This window comes from Propithecus coquereli, unplaced genomic scaffold, assembly GCF_000956105.1.
Source record: "Propithecus coquereli isolate 6110/MARCELLA unplaced genomic scaffold, Pcoq_1.0 Scaffold41, whole genome shotgun sequence".
Taxonomy (NCBI): Eukaryota; Metazoa; Chordata; class Mammalia; order Primates; family Indriidae; genus Propithecus; species Propithecus coquereli.
This window is the reverse complement of record NW_012149841.1, coordinates 4,322,631-4,342,156: the sequence shown is the minus strand read 5'-3', so window position 1 is coordinate 4,342,156 and position 19,526 is coordinate 4,322,631.

The window sequence follows — 19,526 nt, the reverse complement described above, 5'->3', positions numbered from 1 at the left end:
CATTCTTATATGTGCACTTATGTGTTGATCAGTTAATACCAATTTGATGGTGAGATTTTTTTCATTAATTCTTAACTGATTACTCTACAAAAAGTTATAGCAATTCCCTCACTTAAGCAGCTACACATAGAAGGGTCACTTTCTTTTAAACCTTATAACCATGGGGTATTATCACTTTACTTTCTGATAGCCTAATGGTGAAAAATGTTATCTTGTTGCTGCTTTTTCTCTGAATACTAGTGAGGGTAGGGGCATCATTTAATATGTGTATGGTCTGTTTGGATTTCTTTTCTTTGACTTTCCTATTCATATCGGTCTCTTTTTCTGTTGAGTTTTGTCCTTTCTTGATCAGTTTGTATAAACCATTAAAATTTTAGGAATATTAACTCTTTCCCTGTCAGAGTAGTCAGGAAAACTTTTACTTAAATTTCTCTCTATATATACATTCCATATATATATATACGCACACACATATATAAAATAGATAAATACATTCCTATGTAACTATTTTAAACACATATGCATAACTATAGTTGATGTATATATAGATACATATGTGTGTATAGTTAATATACATTGTTATATGATGTAGTTATTGCACATATCCATAATTATACACATTTAACCTCTTGTGTTTAGAAATATCTGCTATTGTTTTTACTTCTGAGTTCCCCCTAGCTTTTCCAAGCCCTGTATTTTTCTGATTTCTTTTCTTATATATTTAATCCACCTGAACTATGGAGATATATATACACATATATATATTAATATATACGAGGTAAAAGGCCTAGATTTGCTTTAATATTTCCTGTATATAGGAATCATTTCTTAAATGAACACTTTTTATTCACTGGAACAAAATACCATATTAACTTCTGTATTTATTTTGATCTATTCAATATTTCAAAGCTTTAATTCTTTTCCACTAAATACCTGGGTTAAGACCATGCTATTTTCTTTATAGGTTTTTTTTTGAACTTTAATTACCCAAGAAGATATTTTTAAAATAATTTTCTTAGCTATTTTTTAGACATTGATTCTTCCATACAAACTTTGGAAACACCTAGTTCTGAAAGTTCATTAGGATTTTGCTTATAGTATTGTGTTAAATTATACATTAATTTTGTAAATACTGATATCTGATGCTATTGTTTCTTATAACTTTCTTCATGGATCCCTCTATAACTCTCTTGTTAAAATGACTACTAGATAATTAAAAATTTTATTTCTATTTTGAATATACTTTTCCTTAAATTCTAATGGGTTGTTACTGTTATAGAAAAAACATTAATTTTGTATATGTATACTTTATTTAGGCATGTATAAGGTGTAAAGTTTTTTAAATTGAGATGTAATTCATACAACATAACATTCACCATTTTAAGATTTACAGATAATTCAGTGGTTTTTAGTAAATTCACTATATTGTGTAACCATCAACACTATTTAATTTCAGAACATTTCCATCATTCCAAAAAGAAACCTGTATCTATTAGCAGTCAGAAGAATTCTCCCCACCCCCAACCTTTCTTAATCACTGATCTACTTTCTACAGATTTGTCTATTCTGGACATTTCACATAAATGGAATCCTACAACATATGGCCTTTTGTTACTGAATTCTTCACTTTGCATAGTGTTTTCAAGGTTCATTCATGTTGCAGTATGTAACAGCGCTTTTTCTTTTTTTAGACTGAATAATAATCAATTGTATGGACATACCACATTTTGTCTATTCATCAGTTGATAGCTATTTGGTTTGTCTCCACTTTTGGCTATTATGAATATTGCTTCTGTGAATATTCATGTACAAACTTTTATGTGAACATATGTTTTCAATTCTCTTGGGTATATAACTGAGAGTGGAATTGCCAGGTCATATGGTAATCCTTTGTTTAACTTTTTGAGGAACTGCCAAATTTTTTCCTAGGGTATAGACTTTAAGGTGACCTCCATGATCCATACCTTTTGGTATTCATGTAACCCCTTCCCCTTGAATGTGGGCAGAAACTGTGACCAATAGAACATGGCAAAGAGAATGGGGTGTGACTCCCCTAAGTATGTTATATTACATAAAACTGCATCTCACTGGTCAACTCACCCTAAAAACTCTCTGTCTCTCTCTTCCTTTCTCTGTCTCTTTCCATTGCTGGCACTGAAGCAGCAACCTTCCGTGAGTCAACAGCTACAAGGAAACGCATTCTTGTAACTACCCAAGTGACTTTGGATGTGGTTTCTTCCACTGCCGAGCCTTTAGATGAGAACGCAGCATGGCCAACACCATGAATGCAGTTTCATGAAACCCTCAGCAAAGGATCCCAGCCTAAGCCATACCAGTCCTCTGATCCACAGAAACTGTGTGATAATAAATGCATGTCATTTCAAGCCTCTATGTTTGTGATAATTTGTTACCCAGCATAGAAAACTAATATAGCATGCTATCAATTTTTATTAATTCAAATAGTATTTCCTTATACATGTGATTTCATAACTTTTTATGAGAAATGGCTTTAACATTTCAATATTTGATATAACCATAAGTTATTCATCTATGACTAATCTTCATCTTTTATTCCTACTTTCCTTAGAGTCCTTATGAGAAATTGCTGCTCCTCCTAAATCTCAACAAATGGCATCTCTGTACCTATTTATTAATACATAACCACATGCCTCTTCTCTTTTAATTGGCTCACATAAGGGATTATGCTGATGGATGTTCTGATGTTGAATATTCATACTTTTTTAAAGATGAACTCACTCTACTTTGACATGGTGCAAAATGTTTTTGATTCACATCTGTCTTTGTTTTCCTGAAACTCATCAAAATCTAGACAAAGATTAAAATGATGGCAACTTGAGCATGTCTTTCTGATTCCCTTTCTCTCTTACCATCCTTTCTGGAGGGTGTAAAGATGGCTGAAACTTGAGGTTGCCAATTCCTCTAGGATGGGAGCAAGCCCAACCGGTCCTAGTACCTATGGGATGACTCTGTTGGGCTGAGAATGCTGTGGAAAGGCTTTCATTTAGTGCCCCAGAAGCACAGTTAGGTTGGCTGGTGCACTCACAGCTGGCCCCCAGGACGAGACACAACTGCGCCTTCTGCCCCTGTCTTGCTCTTGACTGTTGCACAGACCTTCCAGCCTGACAAGTACTTTTGCTGAAGTTACAGAAAAACATGAGCAGGGAAAATAACTATAACAACATATGTAAGGATTCTCAGGGAGAAGGAGGTGTATCTAGCAGAGGTGTCTTCTGTTGATATCACTAAAGTTTAAATAGAACTTTAAAAATAATGAATACTATAAAAGTAAGTCATTTAGAGACCAAAAAAGGCTTCCTGGAACTGAAAAAAGACACGATTTTAAAATGTTAATAAACAAACCGAAAAAGATATAGGCATAGCTGAATAACAGTTGAGATCTTAAAAATCCAATGTATGAATTAGTTCACAACACAGAACAAACACACACAGAATTTGAAGTCCTTAAATCAATGTGCCAAGCCTCCTCATTTTGTTGTCCAGAAACCTGAATCAATTGTGACTACAATTCACAACCCCATATTATGGTTTAAAAAATGTCAAACCCCAAGTAAAATTCTTGAGGTAAATTCCAGCATCAGATGCTTAATAAGGTATTCACAAATAAAAGATTTTAATCAAATATTTTATTTTAAAGTCCCCATAATGTGAAACAAAGGGATGAGAAATGAACGTTGAAGCATGAGTTAGTGGTTTGTTGTTGTTGTTGTTGTTGGTGGTGGTGGTGGTGGTGGTGATGGTTATAGTCTATGTGTGTGAGTGTGTGTGTTTCCCCTACTTCTCTAAACTGGATTCCTCCAGGTTTAGAGAAATGACAACTGTCTTCCCCAAAGACTCCTTAAGCACAAACAGGACTTTCTGCCCCTTCGGTGTTCTTTGTCACACAAACGAGTTGCTTTGGTATTTTGTGCAACTGTATTTTTAAGGCTGAATTTCTTTCTAAATAAAAATCTGACTCAAGGGAGTGAACAGCTCCATGCTGTAAGCAGGGTTAAGCACCATTTTCAAAAGCTCTGGCAAGCAGAGAGATGGGAGCTTAGAGATAAATCAAAAGAAATAATCTGTAAAATGCTTGGGGAAAACCCTGCCACCATGATGAACAGTGGTCCCAGGAGTTTGGGGAGAAGAGGCAGCAGTGACATTGGGGGTTGGTCTTTTCACTACATCAAAGTGCATCCCACTTCCCATTCCAGGAAGGCTGTGGAACAGCTGGACAGAGGCGCACAAAGACCATGTGGAGAAAGCAGAAAAATAGGAACAGAAAGCCCAGTCCAACAAAAAGAGGAGGAATAAGTGAGCGCACCAAGACTGAGCACCACATTTGGCTCTGAGATATCTGGCAACCCCATTAAGAAGAGAAACCTGGTGAATTACCTAGTCCTTATTATCAAAAAGGAGGAACATGGGCCTAATTTTTTCTTGGCATATACCTATAAAACAAATTTCTCAAATGAGACTTTATACAGGGGACAATGAACAACAAGCATATCAATATGCAAAAGTAGATTATTTAATCCTAGTCTTCACCAGGGGTTTGTAGATTCTTTTTTTCTTGGGTGTTTAAAGAATACGAGATTTAAAATATCTCCCCTCCCTCCTAGTTTTAGAATCACGCTGTTAGTGGAAGAATTGCGCCCCCTCTCCAAATTTACATATTGAAGTGCTAATCCAGAGTACCTCAGAACATGACCTTATGTGGAGACAGGATTTTGCGGAGGTAATCAAGTTAAAATGAAGTCATCAGGGTGAGTCCCAATCCAAGATGAAGGTGTCCTGAGAAGAAGGACAAATTTGGACATAGACACATACAAGGAGAAGGCCATGTGGAAATGAAGCCAGACATCAGGCTACTGCTTCAACAAGCCAAAGAACATCATAGCTTGCCAGCAAACTCCCTGAAGTTAGGCAGGAGGCATCAAACAGGTCCTCCTTCACAGCCTTCCTGAGAAACCAACCTTGCCAACACCTTGATCTTGCACTTCTAGCCTCCAGAATTGTTAGATGGTAAATTTATGTAGTTTAAACCACTCAGTTTGTGGTATTATGTCATGATAGCCCTAGGAAACTAATACACAGATTGTTATAATTTTGTCAGGCTGAGGGATCTTTCTAATCACCTTCCCCTGGCAGTGAACATTTCTGATCAGGGGCTGCATAGAAGATTCTAGAAATTTCATTAAAGACAAAATAATTGAGAAAAAAATGCAGAAAGGATGATTCCAAGAACAGCTCATGACTTGGAGCATTTTCCCAGTGCCCAGCTTCCACAGCAGTGATGTGACCACATCAGGCCTGATTCTTCCATAAAAAGTTCACGTTTCTACAATAAAAAGTTCACATGCTTTCTTTGGTCTTATCCTACTTTATATTGGTTTCCCTTTATGACAGGAGTCCAGAGACCAGAAAAAACTGGTCCAGGACCAAATTAAATAAAACTTGAAATCTCTGTCACTTACCCGATCCCTAATTATGGGTAGGAAAACCCCGCACCCAAGCTTTTTTCAGCTCAGGTAATGCTGCTATATGGTCCTAGCAACTTCTTTTATGACTTGGCTAAATTTTGCCAAGTATTTGCTTGGTGTCACATTTATGAGCTTACTTAAGAATCTTTTGTGCAAACTTTTCGAAGGCTTACTTTATGGACTTGCTCCAGAGCTAGATTCCTGGGGCACACTGCACAGTGTTTGAACAAGGCCAAAAGGTAAGGTTTGTCTTCTGGTTTTCCCTCCTATCTTCTTTCCTCCTCCCTCCCACTGCAGAGAAGTCTCCTTTCCTCCTTTCCCTATTGCTCTTCTGAAAAACAAGTTAGCTGCTTACCTATAAGCAAAATGCTCTTGAGTACCTGTCATTGTCCAGCACTCTTCCTGGACATGGACTTGATCTCCATAGCAAGGTTTAAAATTTTAGAACACCTAGAAATGCTTCTGTGCATGATGTGGTGCTGGTGGTGGTGTGTGTGTCTATGTGTTTTCCTGAGGGAGAACTATTCCTCTAGCCACCTATTTATAGAGTCCACATATCTCAGCCTTACAAATAACCTTCTAAAATGTTTGATCCAAACTGTACTCCAAAAATCTGTACCTCAATGAAAATTTTCTCTACGATATCTTTCCTAGCTGGTTGTATAGTTCTGATTGAAACTTTTCAGTATTAAAGTGATTTCTGACTTTCATGTTTCCCATAAAATTCCACATAGTTGTCTAGTTGTCATTGTTGGAAGTTCTTTCACTTATCCAGCTAAAACTACTTTCTTGCTCCATCCCACTATACGTTGCCTCCTGGACACCCTCACTTACTATATAGGCATTCACTTACAGCAAAGTGAAATGAAGGGCCAATGAGCTTGTAGTAATTCAGACATAAAATCCCCCTGATTCTGTTCTAAGATGCGTAGGTCATCTGGATCAAAGTACCCTCAATTATCTGTATAACTTGAACAGGATTCTATTGCCTCCTTTACTCTCCCGATTATGAAATCTCCTCTTGCTGACTTCCCATAAGAATGGCACAAGTCTGGGATGGGATGGGCAACATCCAACAAGTTACATGGCTCTGACTGGGAGAGTCAAAGGAAACAATAATTCAGTTGGCTCCACAATGCAAAACACAAATATGGCCTGTGGATTCCAGAAGTTCTAGAGATGGTGCCCACATGTAAAGCCTTGGAAGACAAATGTCAGGATCAGCAGGAATGAAGGCATGCCAAACAAGATGATGCAAAATCTAGCCAAGAAGACTGGCTCCCTACCTTCCCTTGCATGGGGAAAGGAGCCTTCAGAGACTGGAATTTAGGTGTATCAGGAGTCATTTTTGCTTCCACATGAGATTTATTGACTATAAAAATTATTGTACTCTATTTTCTATTATTTAAACTTACATTCCCATAACATTATGAGAAAGTTTCTGGTAAGAGGTGTCTGCTCTTTAAATGTGTCAGATATGCCAAAGGTGGCTAAGATAGGAAGTGAGGGTGGGGCCATGACAGCAAAGGTAGTGCTTTGAGATAAGACCTCCAGAGGAAGGGTGGGGTAGGGCTGCTGACTTAGGGAGAGGTTTTGCAAACATCTGGCCTTGAGTCAGAATGTTCTGTAGAACTCTGGTTATCCACTCACAGTCATCATTTTATATAATCCTATTACTATGTGAAATATTTTATTGCTGCCATGAACTTTGACAGAATTGTTCTATTTGAACAACTCAGAGGAAGGCAATAGCAGAGGGTCCTAAGCTTTTTTCATAAATGAGAAAATTGAGAAATTTAGCGATTTCTCCAAAGCCACATGGGAAGTTAATGGTAGAGAGAAGTCTTTTCCTCCTGATCCTTTGATCTTTCTGTTTTTGCTTATGCAGATAAAGGAGGGGAGGTGGTTTAATCCCATGGATTGTTCTGGTGATTGTCCCATGTACCCCGTTTTCTTAGTGTCATGTAGCTGTGACCAAGGAGACCACATCCAGGAAGAAGTGACCCACCGTCCTTCATCCCAGTCAATTTAGCCTCCCCAGCACCACCCTGGACCTTTCGAAAGATTGAGCTAGAGTTCCACTCATTGAATAACTTGGTTAGGATATTTTTATATTCTCTTCAAGACAGTAAAAATAGACTTTGTGACAGAATAACATCAAATATCGTTGCAAAGTCCAGAGTAAGAGCTGAAGCGTACTTGTTCATTTATATGTGTAAATTCTTAACCTGCACAGGTTACATTACCAGTTGGGAATGCCTCCACCTGACTAAATATACATGAGCACATACTGGCATCAATCTCCATTAACATAATATTAGCCATTACGGGAGCATTACAACATCATCCTGCTCACAAATGTGACACAGAACACAGTGTCACAGACACCTCAGTGCCCTGGACGCTTAAGTCAAATGGAAAGTTAAAAACACCTTCTGCAGGCAGCCACTGGCATGACTTCATATTTACACTAGTTTTGCTAATCTAATCGAGTGAACTTTTTCCCTACGAAAATGTAATAGGAATATTTTATTTGAAAATTTTATGTAGTAAGCAGCTGTCTAAAGTCTTAATTTCTGTTTTCAGTAGAGTAAGTGACAAGTGCAACCAGGAAGAAAAAGCAGCAGTTTCCCAAGTGCTAGTGAGGGCAGCAGGCAATGGAAAATCCATGCAAAGTCTTTCCAGGAAAATGTTCCTACGGATCATGGTGGAAGTACTTAAATGCTGGTGTAAAAAAATACAGCCCCACATTTCTTAATGAGGTTGAGCAAAAGAGCTAGAAAAGACCCCTGCAATCAGGAAACAGAGGTAGAGAGAGGAAAAGTAGCTTGAGAAAGTCACATAGCAGGAGAGGGACAGCCATAATCAAGGTCCCTGGCCCTGCTCTGGGGGCTCCCTGCAGCCATTGCCCACCTTATGCTGATAGCTGGGGACCATTGCAAGCATGATGGCAGGAGAGGAACACAATTATGCCCCTGCTGTTGCTCCAGCCACAGAGACAGTGATGTGTTGTATGGCATCCTATCATGTCCTGTAGTTCCTTTCACCAACGCTTGTCTGATCAATTACTAGCAGGTGTTCAGCCGCTTTGTGGCTTCCACCATTTTCTGTCATAGAAATTCAAGCTGGACCATAGTATAGCATAGCATCCATTTATCTACATCTTTCATTATTTAAATGAGGTGAACTGGTGTAGTGGAGCAAGAAGGAGTTTGGAACATAAGTCAGTCTGGGTTTCTGTCCTTGTTCAGGTACAACTTTATAAAAATTATTCAATCCTCAAGCTTCTTAAAACAAGACGATAGTTTTCTTATAATTTTTTATGAGAATTCAATGGTATAATGTATACCTATCCTGAGGGAGTTACTCAGTAAGTTGGAGCCAGTAGTAACTATATACTGGGAGCTAGTAAATAATCTTGATGTATTGGAATAATGATAGCAACATGCAATGATCTCATTGGTGCCACATTCTCCGGCAGCAAGCATTTTGGGAAGGAAGAAGTTGATGGCTCCAGGAATAGAATATAGACTATAAAAAATAGTTCATTTGTAGAATGCCATTCCTGAAAATGACTCCAGGGTCCCAGAGGTGGTAAATTCCCAATATTTCTTACCCAGTAGTACCTAATCCACCAGGCCCCATCCATTATTCCATGTGCCTATCTTTCACTACAATCCACTCCATTGGACTCCAAGTTCCCCGCCTTACCTTTGCATACTATTGCCTTGGTTTAAACACCAAAGCATGATATTGAACTTGTCCCACTGGTGTTCATTAAACAGGTGTAAAATGGATTAACTAAGTGACCAGTTTTGAATGTGCTTTGCATGGCAATACTCCAGCATGTTCTTTGATTTGAGATTGAACCTCTTCACTCCTTTCCGTCTCTGGTCCTAGCTTGCTAAATCTTTCTGGTATATGTCAAATGTATATACTAGGTCCTCGGTTGTATCTAACAAGTGCCAATTAGCAGCACAGACTGTATTTTGTGTGCGAATTTTGTAGAGGGTATAGAGGTCATAAATGTGATGCTTCGTGCAGATAAGATATGATGAGGTTTTCATGGATTGTTAGGATTTTGATAAGTTAGTAAGAAAGGAAAAGATAGATTTCTAAAAAAGAATTTTTCTATCCCATGTCCATTTTATTTCCCTTTTGGATAGCATGGTGAAGAATTTGAGTAGATTTCGTAGAAAGTGAGCTTTTAAGTAAAAATTTCTTGCTTTCTTTCTCACAACTCCTCCCCCAGGTGAGTAAATATGTCCAAAGAGAACTAGGAGCCCTGCAGCACAACCTCCAGTGTAATACATTGGAGACCAAGAACTGCCTGCATTTATAAGACTTTATTCTGGGAGAGTTTCTTTTTCCTCTCTAGTCTTTCTGCTTGGTAGAGGATTTGTGTAGTATCAGAAACACTTTATAGCCAGGATTCTACCTATATCAACCATCTTCTTTAAGATGTGGGTGGAAATCAGCAAAGGGCAATTGTTGGTGCAAATTAGTGTACAAGGTACTCGATATTCCCAACTGTGAAACAGACATGACTATCACTCTAACCTAGAAGACTTCTTGGATCTCTGTGACTAAAAGCTTAGAGGATTTCCTAGTTTAAAAAATGAAAAATGTTTAAGTTCATCTCCTTGCTAGCAAATCTTCACCCAAGCCCGCCCACCTTTGCCAGAGAAAACAGATTTGACAAGTTCTCTGATGGATCAGCCCACGGCACAGGTTGGCTGGGTTCTCGGCCTGGAGTCTAATGCTGTTGTCCCTCAGGTCTGTGCTGCCACAAGGCCCCTGGTCTGCTGGAAGCTTCCTCTCTGAGCAGGGCCTCTCAGTCATTGCAGCAATAGGGTGAAAGGGGTAGATATGATACAAAACACAGGTCCTCTCCACACTACTGAGGATCAGAATAAACTCAACAGCTAAAATGCATCTTTAAAAATAGCTCCTGTTCTCCCAAAGGCAGCACGTGCCAGCTGGGTGCCTAAACCATGTGGATTAGTGTCATTCAGAAGATGGTTCTGGTACCCATGTCATACTTACCACCACATACCTGTGGCCAGTACTGCCATTCCACCATTAGGCCATTGTCCCTGAGCTCAGTGCTGATTCACGAACCCTAATTCTCTCGTGAGGAGTCACACTCTGATTGATCATTTATTTACCCCTAGAGGGAGGGCTTTTTGTTTGTTTGGTTGGTTTGGTTTGGGTTTGGGTTTTTTGGGGCTGGGGGGCAGTAGGGTTGGAAGGGGAAATGAGCCTGAGGTTTTTCGCATCCACCTATTGTCCAAGAAAGTTTTTGTCTCTTTTCTTCCAGAAACCTTAACTTCCTAGCCACAGAAGTGGGCTTGTGACTTAGGAGGCCCACCTGAAATCTCTCCCTGGGATGGGCCTTGGAGGAGAAGCACGTCACACATCTTCCATTCCTGCAGATCCGCTCCACCACTCCCCTCCACGCTCTTTGCTCAGGGAAACTGAACTTGGTGGACAATACCACTGGCTCCCTAATTTTGGCTTCCACTTGGATTCAGATAATGGAATTTCTGGAAGATGATTGGAGAGAGGAGGGACAGTAAGTTCAGGGCTTTTATCTCCCTGACTTCCTTCTGTCAGGGTCACTTCAAGCTGGCTGGTTCCCTCGACCCAAGGCCACTCTTCCTTTCAATGGGTCGCTGGACACAACTCACTCATTCCAAGTTCCATTAACTGCTTCCCTTGTCACTTGAGGAGTGGTGGCCACAACCATGCCTTTATTAGGCATGAATCAATGCGTAATCTCTTATGCTTTCCTTACCTGGGGTGACCAGTCATCCCACTCTGCACAGCACTGAAGGCCTGTATGGAATGAGGGGAGGGGACTCTCAGTGCTAAAATAGGGACAGCCTTGGGCAAATTGGGATGGTGAGTCACCCTCCCAACATCCTCCACACACCTTTGAAAATAGCTCCTTTACTAAGTCCTCCTTCAATCATCCTGGTTGAAATAAGTCATTCATTTTCTTTTGGGGACCTTGAACAATTCATTATAGGAAAAAAAGAAACTCTTTTTCTACAAGAATTGCTGACATGGAGCTGCCTATGACCACATTCCCTGCTCTGGAGAGAAAGACCCTCTGCATCTGAAGACAATGAAGCCAATATATCAGGGCACGACAGAGGAGAGAGGGCAACTGAGGACAGCCCTGTCCCCACAGCGCTCCACGGTCTAGGCCCAGGGACACTGGCTCCCGAAGTGCTCCTTTATTGCTGTGAGACACCCATGTCCTTTCCAGACACACCAGCCAACAAATTCCTGACTTCTGAGGCAAGGACTACTGTCCCCTCAACTAGTCCTCTCCTGTTTTGCTTGAGGCAGGTCTATGTCCTCCTGTGTGTAGGACAGGGACAGGGGTCCAAAGTCAAGTCTCCCAAATCAGCTCCCCCACCTGGGTCAGGATGAGAGAAGAGTGTATCAGTGGTAAAAATGGCAACTTTTTAAAAATATTTTCAATAACTATTAACTGAACATATAATGCCAATTGTGGTGCTTAGTTCTTCACAGAGATTACAAGCTTGATTAAGTCTTCATTACATTCCTGTGGTGGTAGGTAGGGCGGGGGGTCATCTCCATTTCATAGAGGAGGGAACTGAAGCCCAGAGAAGTTGACTCACCTGCCTAAGGTCATACTCTTCAGAAGAAGCAAGCCAGGATTTGAACCCATAAGCTTAAACACTGCGTTCCCTTGTTTGCCTGTAGTTCTCTCCAGGATAGCCCTGATTGGAGGTACCTATTGAATCTGTCCCCACAGAAATCGAAAACCCTTCAGGGACTTGCAGCGTACAGCTAGGAACAGCCTGAAGCCCAGCTTTGCCTCAGTCTCCTTCCCCAGTTCGTGGCAAGCAAGCCCAGAAAATAGTTCATACTTCAATCTTATAATTTAAAACTCTGCCAACGACTTGCACATAATCCAGTACAGTACAGACTCCAACACAGAGCATGCTTTTCCTTCTCACTTCTAGATGTTTACACACTCATTAGAGCCATTATTCATCTGTGTCTTACGTGATAATACATGTCCTCAAACTTACAAAGATTCTTCAATGTAAAGCTACACTTAGGAGCCGAAAGATCCCACCACACCTCCTCTCCCATTCTCTTTTGTTCCCCCGTGGACACCTTTGCCCTCTGTCTCCACCGTTGCTGGATCTCGGTGGAGGCTCTCACACAAGATGATACAAAACAGAATCCAGAGCCTGCTTCAGCCTATGGCTTTACTTTCTTGATCCCTAGTTTTCTTTTTCTTCAAAATGTGTGTAAGACCAACCCCTGCTCACAAGGCTATTTGGTGGATTAAATAGAACAGTGTATGCAAAAGTTCTCTAAACAGAAGGCAATGCTATTCTAATACATTAATGATGGATTAATAATTAGCGGATGAGATGGTACCTGATGATGTTGGGTGAACAGTAAAAGGGAGAATAATGTTGAGAGAGATGATTTTAAGCAGAATGTACTGTTTAATTGGACAAAGAAAAGATCTTCACACATGTAGTTGTAATAGCATTGCCACAGAAGTCAGAAAGCCAACTACCAGGAGTTTGTCCTCATAATTAGTCTAGTTGCCTGCCTGAAGCTGACGGACGGGAACACAGAGGAGGGGTTTGTGGGGAGCTCCTCTGCCTCACTTGGGTAGAACAACTGAAAGATATCAACATTGGCCATAATCTACCTAGATACCAGCACAGAGTCGTGTGGGAAGCTACACTAAGAACTAGAATAAAGTACTGGAACTCCCTGATTACCCAGACCAAGCACCTGCTGGCACCATGTAGCTAAAGACAAAGCACTCAAGGAGTCATCCACCAGGCCATTCTTGGGGTGGTTTTGTGTTTTGCAGCACAGTCTTTTTTTTCAAGATACAAGCATTAACTACAGTATACTCTTTGGAGGAGATGTAAGAGAAGTCTGATATTTGGAGGTTAGTTGTTTAAATTATGGTTCCAGTAACAAGGAAAAAAGTGTGCATATCTTCTGTTGATAACATTCCTATTAGAAGAAAGAAAAGGTGAGTCTGAAAGTAAAAGTAATTCCTAGGTTAAACTGCATATAGGGCAGAATATGGGAAAGTTGTAAAGAAATTCAAAAGATATTCTTAAGGAGTGTTCTTTTACACCTTGGGTCTAGGAGGCATAAAAACTGAGAATATTTGTCTATGACTTATAGCAATAATGCAGGTGACTCAGTTCATACATAAGCATTCACATAGATACAAGCACACACATACAGGGACACCTGCCCCTGACACACACACACAGGCATACACCATCTATCCAAGCACTGAGTCGTTTGTTTTCTGGTGAATTCCCAAGACACTGCTACAGTACCTGATGCAGAATACGTACTCAATAAGTACTCATATAATATTTGTGGAATAAGTTAATTGATGAATGAATGAATGAGTGAATGAATGGAGAGAGGGAGAGAGAAAGAAATGTTAACCACTGACTCTGGAGCTAGGATTCAGACAGGAAGAACATGGGCCAAGTTTCCCCTTTCAATGAGCCTTTGGCTTAAAAAGAAACTTCAGTTCTTTGGATAAAGGGTAGTGTGTGTATGCAAAAGGAGCAATCTGCAGTCAACGTGGCCTGAAATTAGCAAGTCCATGTAAAATCACAGGGGCTACAGTGCCAAAATGTCTACAGCATCTTTGTGATGCATTCAATTTTCCTAAAAAAAAAAAAAAAAAAAAATCTCCCTGTTGTATAGCCTACACATAAAAACTATAACAAAAATTAAAAATAAAATAATCTGCCTGGCGAGTTAAGGAATGCTGAATGTGACTTTAAGCAAATCATTTTATGTCTCCATGACACAATTTGGCCATCTGTAAAATACAATAAAATCACCCACTCCCACTACTTACATGTATCCTTGAAATCTTAAGAACAAGCAGTAGCTCTGAAGAAAACATTCACTGAAGGAAAAAATCCGAAGGACTGTCACTAGGCTGCAATTGCCCCACGTGGAAATAAGGGGCTTTCTAATCATATACATAGCAGATATGTCAGCAGGCAGGCTGACTCCACCTCTCCCTGGAAGAATACTTTAATGAGATAACTACAAACCATCACTATCTTATTAAATCATAGGTTCCACTAATCAACCCTACATAAGCTAAATGCCAGTTATTGAGGGAAATGGAAAGTGTGATGTGTAGCTTGTTGAAAAATTCTGTGACCGAGGGTCAAAAGACTCAAGTTTCATGTTGCACCACTTAGAAGTTGTATGATCTTGGTCAAGTTACTTCATCTCACTTCCCAATTCATCTCGTAAACCCAGTGAAGTAGTCCATGAATAAATGAAGGAATGAAGGTTGTCATGAAGACCAAATAAGATAATGCATGTGCCTATTCTCTTTAGTACTTAAAGCATTATGACCATGTAAAATTACTGTTGTTACAAACAATAGAGATTCTCGAATTCAATCTGAATCCTTGAAGATAGATTGTTTGAATAGGGCCATGTGGGCAGAGGTTGAACTGTTGACCTAGGGTTCAAGTTGCTTTTCCTCTTGGGCAGATTTACCCAGCTAGGAGCTCCTGCAACTCATTGCCAAAGAGACAGTTTCTTAGGGTCCTTTCATTGTATACATGCGCCCATGGCTGTATGTGTGTGAGGAATGTGATGCATGGTTATCAATAGAACAGTCATGTTTGTACAACTTCTCGTACTACTCAAATAGATTTAAAATATGAAATCTTTCTTCTTATTGCCTGTTTCATTTTAATTTTTTTTCCCAACCAACTCATCTGAGCCAAAAGGAAGGCAAGAATTTTCCACCTTGCTGCTTAATTGGCAATCTGACATTTGGCCCCTTGCACCTCTCAGAAGTTTGGCCACAAAGACTAGGCTTATTCACGCCAAGCAGCATTAGCGCTTTGTTAACACTAGGCAGCGGCACAAGCAAAAAGTCTCTTTGTGGTTACAATGTGACTTCATGTAGCTGACATCTGAGCAAAGAAAACACCAAAGAAGGTCTGGACAGTTTCTTTATGAGCAAGCAGGAATTAAAAAGAGAGCTGTGCCACGGTCTGGTTTAAGAAGTTGGTGAGTCGCTACGGATGCCTCTCTGATAGAATCTTGGGGGGAAATAGGGATGTGGACAAATTTAAATTATCCGTAGAGTGCATCTGGAAGGGGCATGTGTTTTTGGTTGATGGGGTGGAGCAATCCTGCAAAATAATGGGCCACCCTTTCAATACCTTCTCCACTTGTCTCCCCAGCTTGTTTTCCATAGCTTCCTCTAACACCTTTTTATCATAGTCTAACCAACAACTGCCATGTCGGCCTTGGGTGAAAATCACTGAATATGTATCACTTTTGGAGAACATGCCTGGGGGAAATGGCTGCTCCCCATGCTTTGCCTATTGCCACTCCTCGGAGAGTCTGTGGATGTACGAAAGTTCCGACTCCATCATCCACAAACTAGAAAAGAGAGGGACGAAATGCTTTCCGCTGGTTTGGAATTTCATGTAGAACTGATTGGATGATACTGGTAATTTCTCTTCGCTACAAAGAGAGAACACCCAACTAATTAGGAGAAGCAATTTAGTGTGTCCAACTTTCTGTGTGGTACCTGCCAGAGCCCCCCTCCACCAGGGTTGCCGCAGGCTGTTCTGGATCTTGCGTTCTATTAACGTAGTCTCTCCAGTGAAACCTCCTCTTTTCATGCTGGATTCTGAATCTACCAGCTTGGAGTAGGGCCTGCGGACATGCTACTTTTTAATTTCATTTTATTCTCTTTGAGCCTAACAAAAAAAATCCTGAAAACTGATTTTCCAGCAGAAGTCCACAGGTGATGAGAAAGAGGAAATGAGAAAGAGGCTCCATTCTGTGTTTTTCTATGTGCTTGGGGCTTCCTAACTTCCCACGTGAGAGGCCACATTCCCTGTGCTGTTTCCCTCTTTCCCTTTTAATAAGCCATTCAAATTCCTCATTTACACTAAGACAGGGTTTCTCCATCTTGCTGCTGTTGGCATTTGGGGCTGGGTAATTCCTTGTTGTGGAAGGCTGTTCTGTAGCAACATCACTGGCGTCTACCGACTAGATGTTAGTAGTATCCCCTTTCTCCAGTTGTAACAAGTAGAAATGTCTCTAGACTTTGCCAAATGTCCCCGTGGGGACACCATCATCCCAAGTTGATAGCTACTGCACTAAAAGGGCCTGCAACAGTGGTCCCTTCTCAGGGAATTAGCAATAAGCTATCCTGACTGTCTTATAATGATAGAATTTTAGGCATTCATCAGCTTAATGATCTTCTTGGGGATCCTAAAATCACTTAATGAGGGTGGCTTCTTCCTAAGGGTAAGGCAGTACACATCTTCATTGGCTGTTTTATCAGAATTATGTAATTGGGACCTATAATAAGCCAATCACAAGCATTTGGCCCAAATCAGTAGCCATTTCAGGTGTAAAACCTCCTATTCATTGGACTTCTGGACCAGTGCACTCCCTTAAGGTCCCAGAATGATGCTCTGCTGGGCAGATGGGATGATCGCCGTTCCTATAATGATGAATTTTCAAGCTCGAAGTGTACCGCTATAAAACCCAGAGCCCTGGAAGCCAGTATCTGTATGCACAGACTCACACAATTTACAGCTCTGATCAGAAGGTGATGTCATCAACCAAGACACATATTCCACACCTCATTTTCCCGTGGCAGGATTTACACTTTCTTGGAGAATGTTGAGTTGGCAAAGAGTGCCTAAAGTGAGCAACAAAGACCCAGGGCAGGCACAAACTATTCTTTAAGAGTAAAGTCCTATTCCTGTGTGGTTTGCGATCAGCAGAAATGTGAATGCTTCAGCACATTTTGTGCAATGTAAAATCATTTACCATGGTATGAGTGAGAGTTACTTTAAATAGAATGAGAGAAAATTACTATTGCAGTATGGAAGCTGACTAATGAGCTTTAGCTTGTGGCAAAGCCCTTTTGGGGATTTGGCAAACTCAGGCAACTGACTGAAATTCAATATCTGGTCTACCAATTGGCTTGGATGATCCAGTCTTAGCAAACAGGAGGTATAAGCATAGATCTCTGAGTCTAGGAACTCTTATGAAGTTAAGATAAAGATTCCACCTTCTATTTTTCTCCTCTTGAAAAGTTGTCTCATAAACTAAAGTTCTTTTCATTCACCTCAAAATTTTAATGGGAATTAAATTTGCATATCCAGCCAATTATTTGTATTACATAACCTTTATAATCCATTCTTTTATCTGGACTTCTTAAATTCTCAAGTCTATTACATTGGTATAGCAAATCCCCTGGCTGGCACTTATATTGATTCTATTGCTACTGATGAAATTGAAAATGTTGAATGATGTGTCCTAAATCTTCAGAGGTTATTAAATTCCAACATGTATTTAATTTTTTAAACTCAACCTTGAGAATACACACTACTTGTTAATAATATCTACAAGACTCTGATTTTGTTCTCCATTTTCAGGACAGCTCATAGAATCACAAAACAAAGTTTTAACCTAGCACTTGATAAATTCAAAGGCACTTCATTCTTTTGGCAATGTGATCTTGCTGCTTAAAAAAAAAAAAAAAAAAAAAATTAACTCCTGGTATGACTTCTGCAAATCTATGGCTTTGGGACTAGTGCCGGTGAAACTGAGTTGGAGTCAGCACACTCTTTCTTGGCCATGTGAGCTACATATTAATCACACAGAGTGGAACTGATGCAAGACCATAACGTGAAGCTAGAGCTGAACACTCCTTACCAAGGAGAGAAGTATATCACGAGAGACGTAACATCATATGCTGTTGCTTGAATTTAAAAAAGAAAAAACTATGTCTTGGGGGAAATAGGCAGACACTAGCGTAGGTCTGTGATTCATGGCCATCGGACAGTCCTGCATGGACACAGCACAAACTCAGGGCTTCTCATTCCTTTCCTCTTCTCTTAGAGCCTTAATGAATGCAAATAAACACAAATAAGAAATCTCCCTCTCAAAATTTAAATAAGTCACACGATTAGTGCATTTTTTTCTTTTAAAATGTAGTAACAAGAGATACTGATTCCCAACTGGTCTGTGGGTGAGGTAGTCCGATTTTGAATTTTATCACTCTAAAGTCTTTCTGAATAAGAGCCTTCCTTCTAATCAGTTCCACTCTGTGCCCTCAAATGCTCACTGTTGCCTGAACACGTTTTCTACACTTGGTCACTGCTGTGCAATTAATGTTCTATTTTCTCCATAAATAATCTCCTTCCATCCTCAACTTTTTGAGGAGTTTATGTCAGGACTAGAATCCACTGTCACCTCCTCTGTGTATCCATCCCTTGCTTCCCAGGCAGTGACAGGCCCTTTCTCCCCTTTTCCTCCATACTGTACTTATGTCTGTTCTGGGACTCACTGTATTATGTGATTATCTGTGTGCATTTCTGTCTCCTCCTTTGATCCATAATTTTGTCCAGGGTAGCACTGCATTTTATATCTCTCTACGTCTTCAGGGCCAAACACGTGGTGATATATTCAACCCATTTCTGATAGAAAGATGGATGAATGAGGAATAAAATAAATGGGTGTGATTGTTCTGACCACATTCTGTATGAAGCTGACAAGAATTCTAAGGAATGTCCACAGAATTTTCCACCTATTAAATCAGAGGACAGTGGAATACATTTGACTTTCCATGCCTCATAGCACAGTAAGGGAAGGGGCTCAACCAGGTAAGAAATGAACTTTGAGCAGGACTGTGTTCCCACCCACCTCAAGTGTAGTTCAGGTCTTTTATTTATCTAGTTTTTAAAAGTTATTATTTTTGGTAATTTTCCAGGAAAAATTTGAATACAGCATCACATATCAGAGAAATCATCATCTAACTAGGGATACAAGGCAAATACCTGCAGAAGGTCATAAAACAACCGAAGGCAATATAGTGGTTGGTGCTGGTCATTGTACCTCTTGGTTCAAATAGCCTATGCAGTGACCCTTTGAAGTTCAGTATTGTCCTATTTTATAGATATTATGGGAATG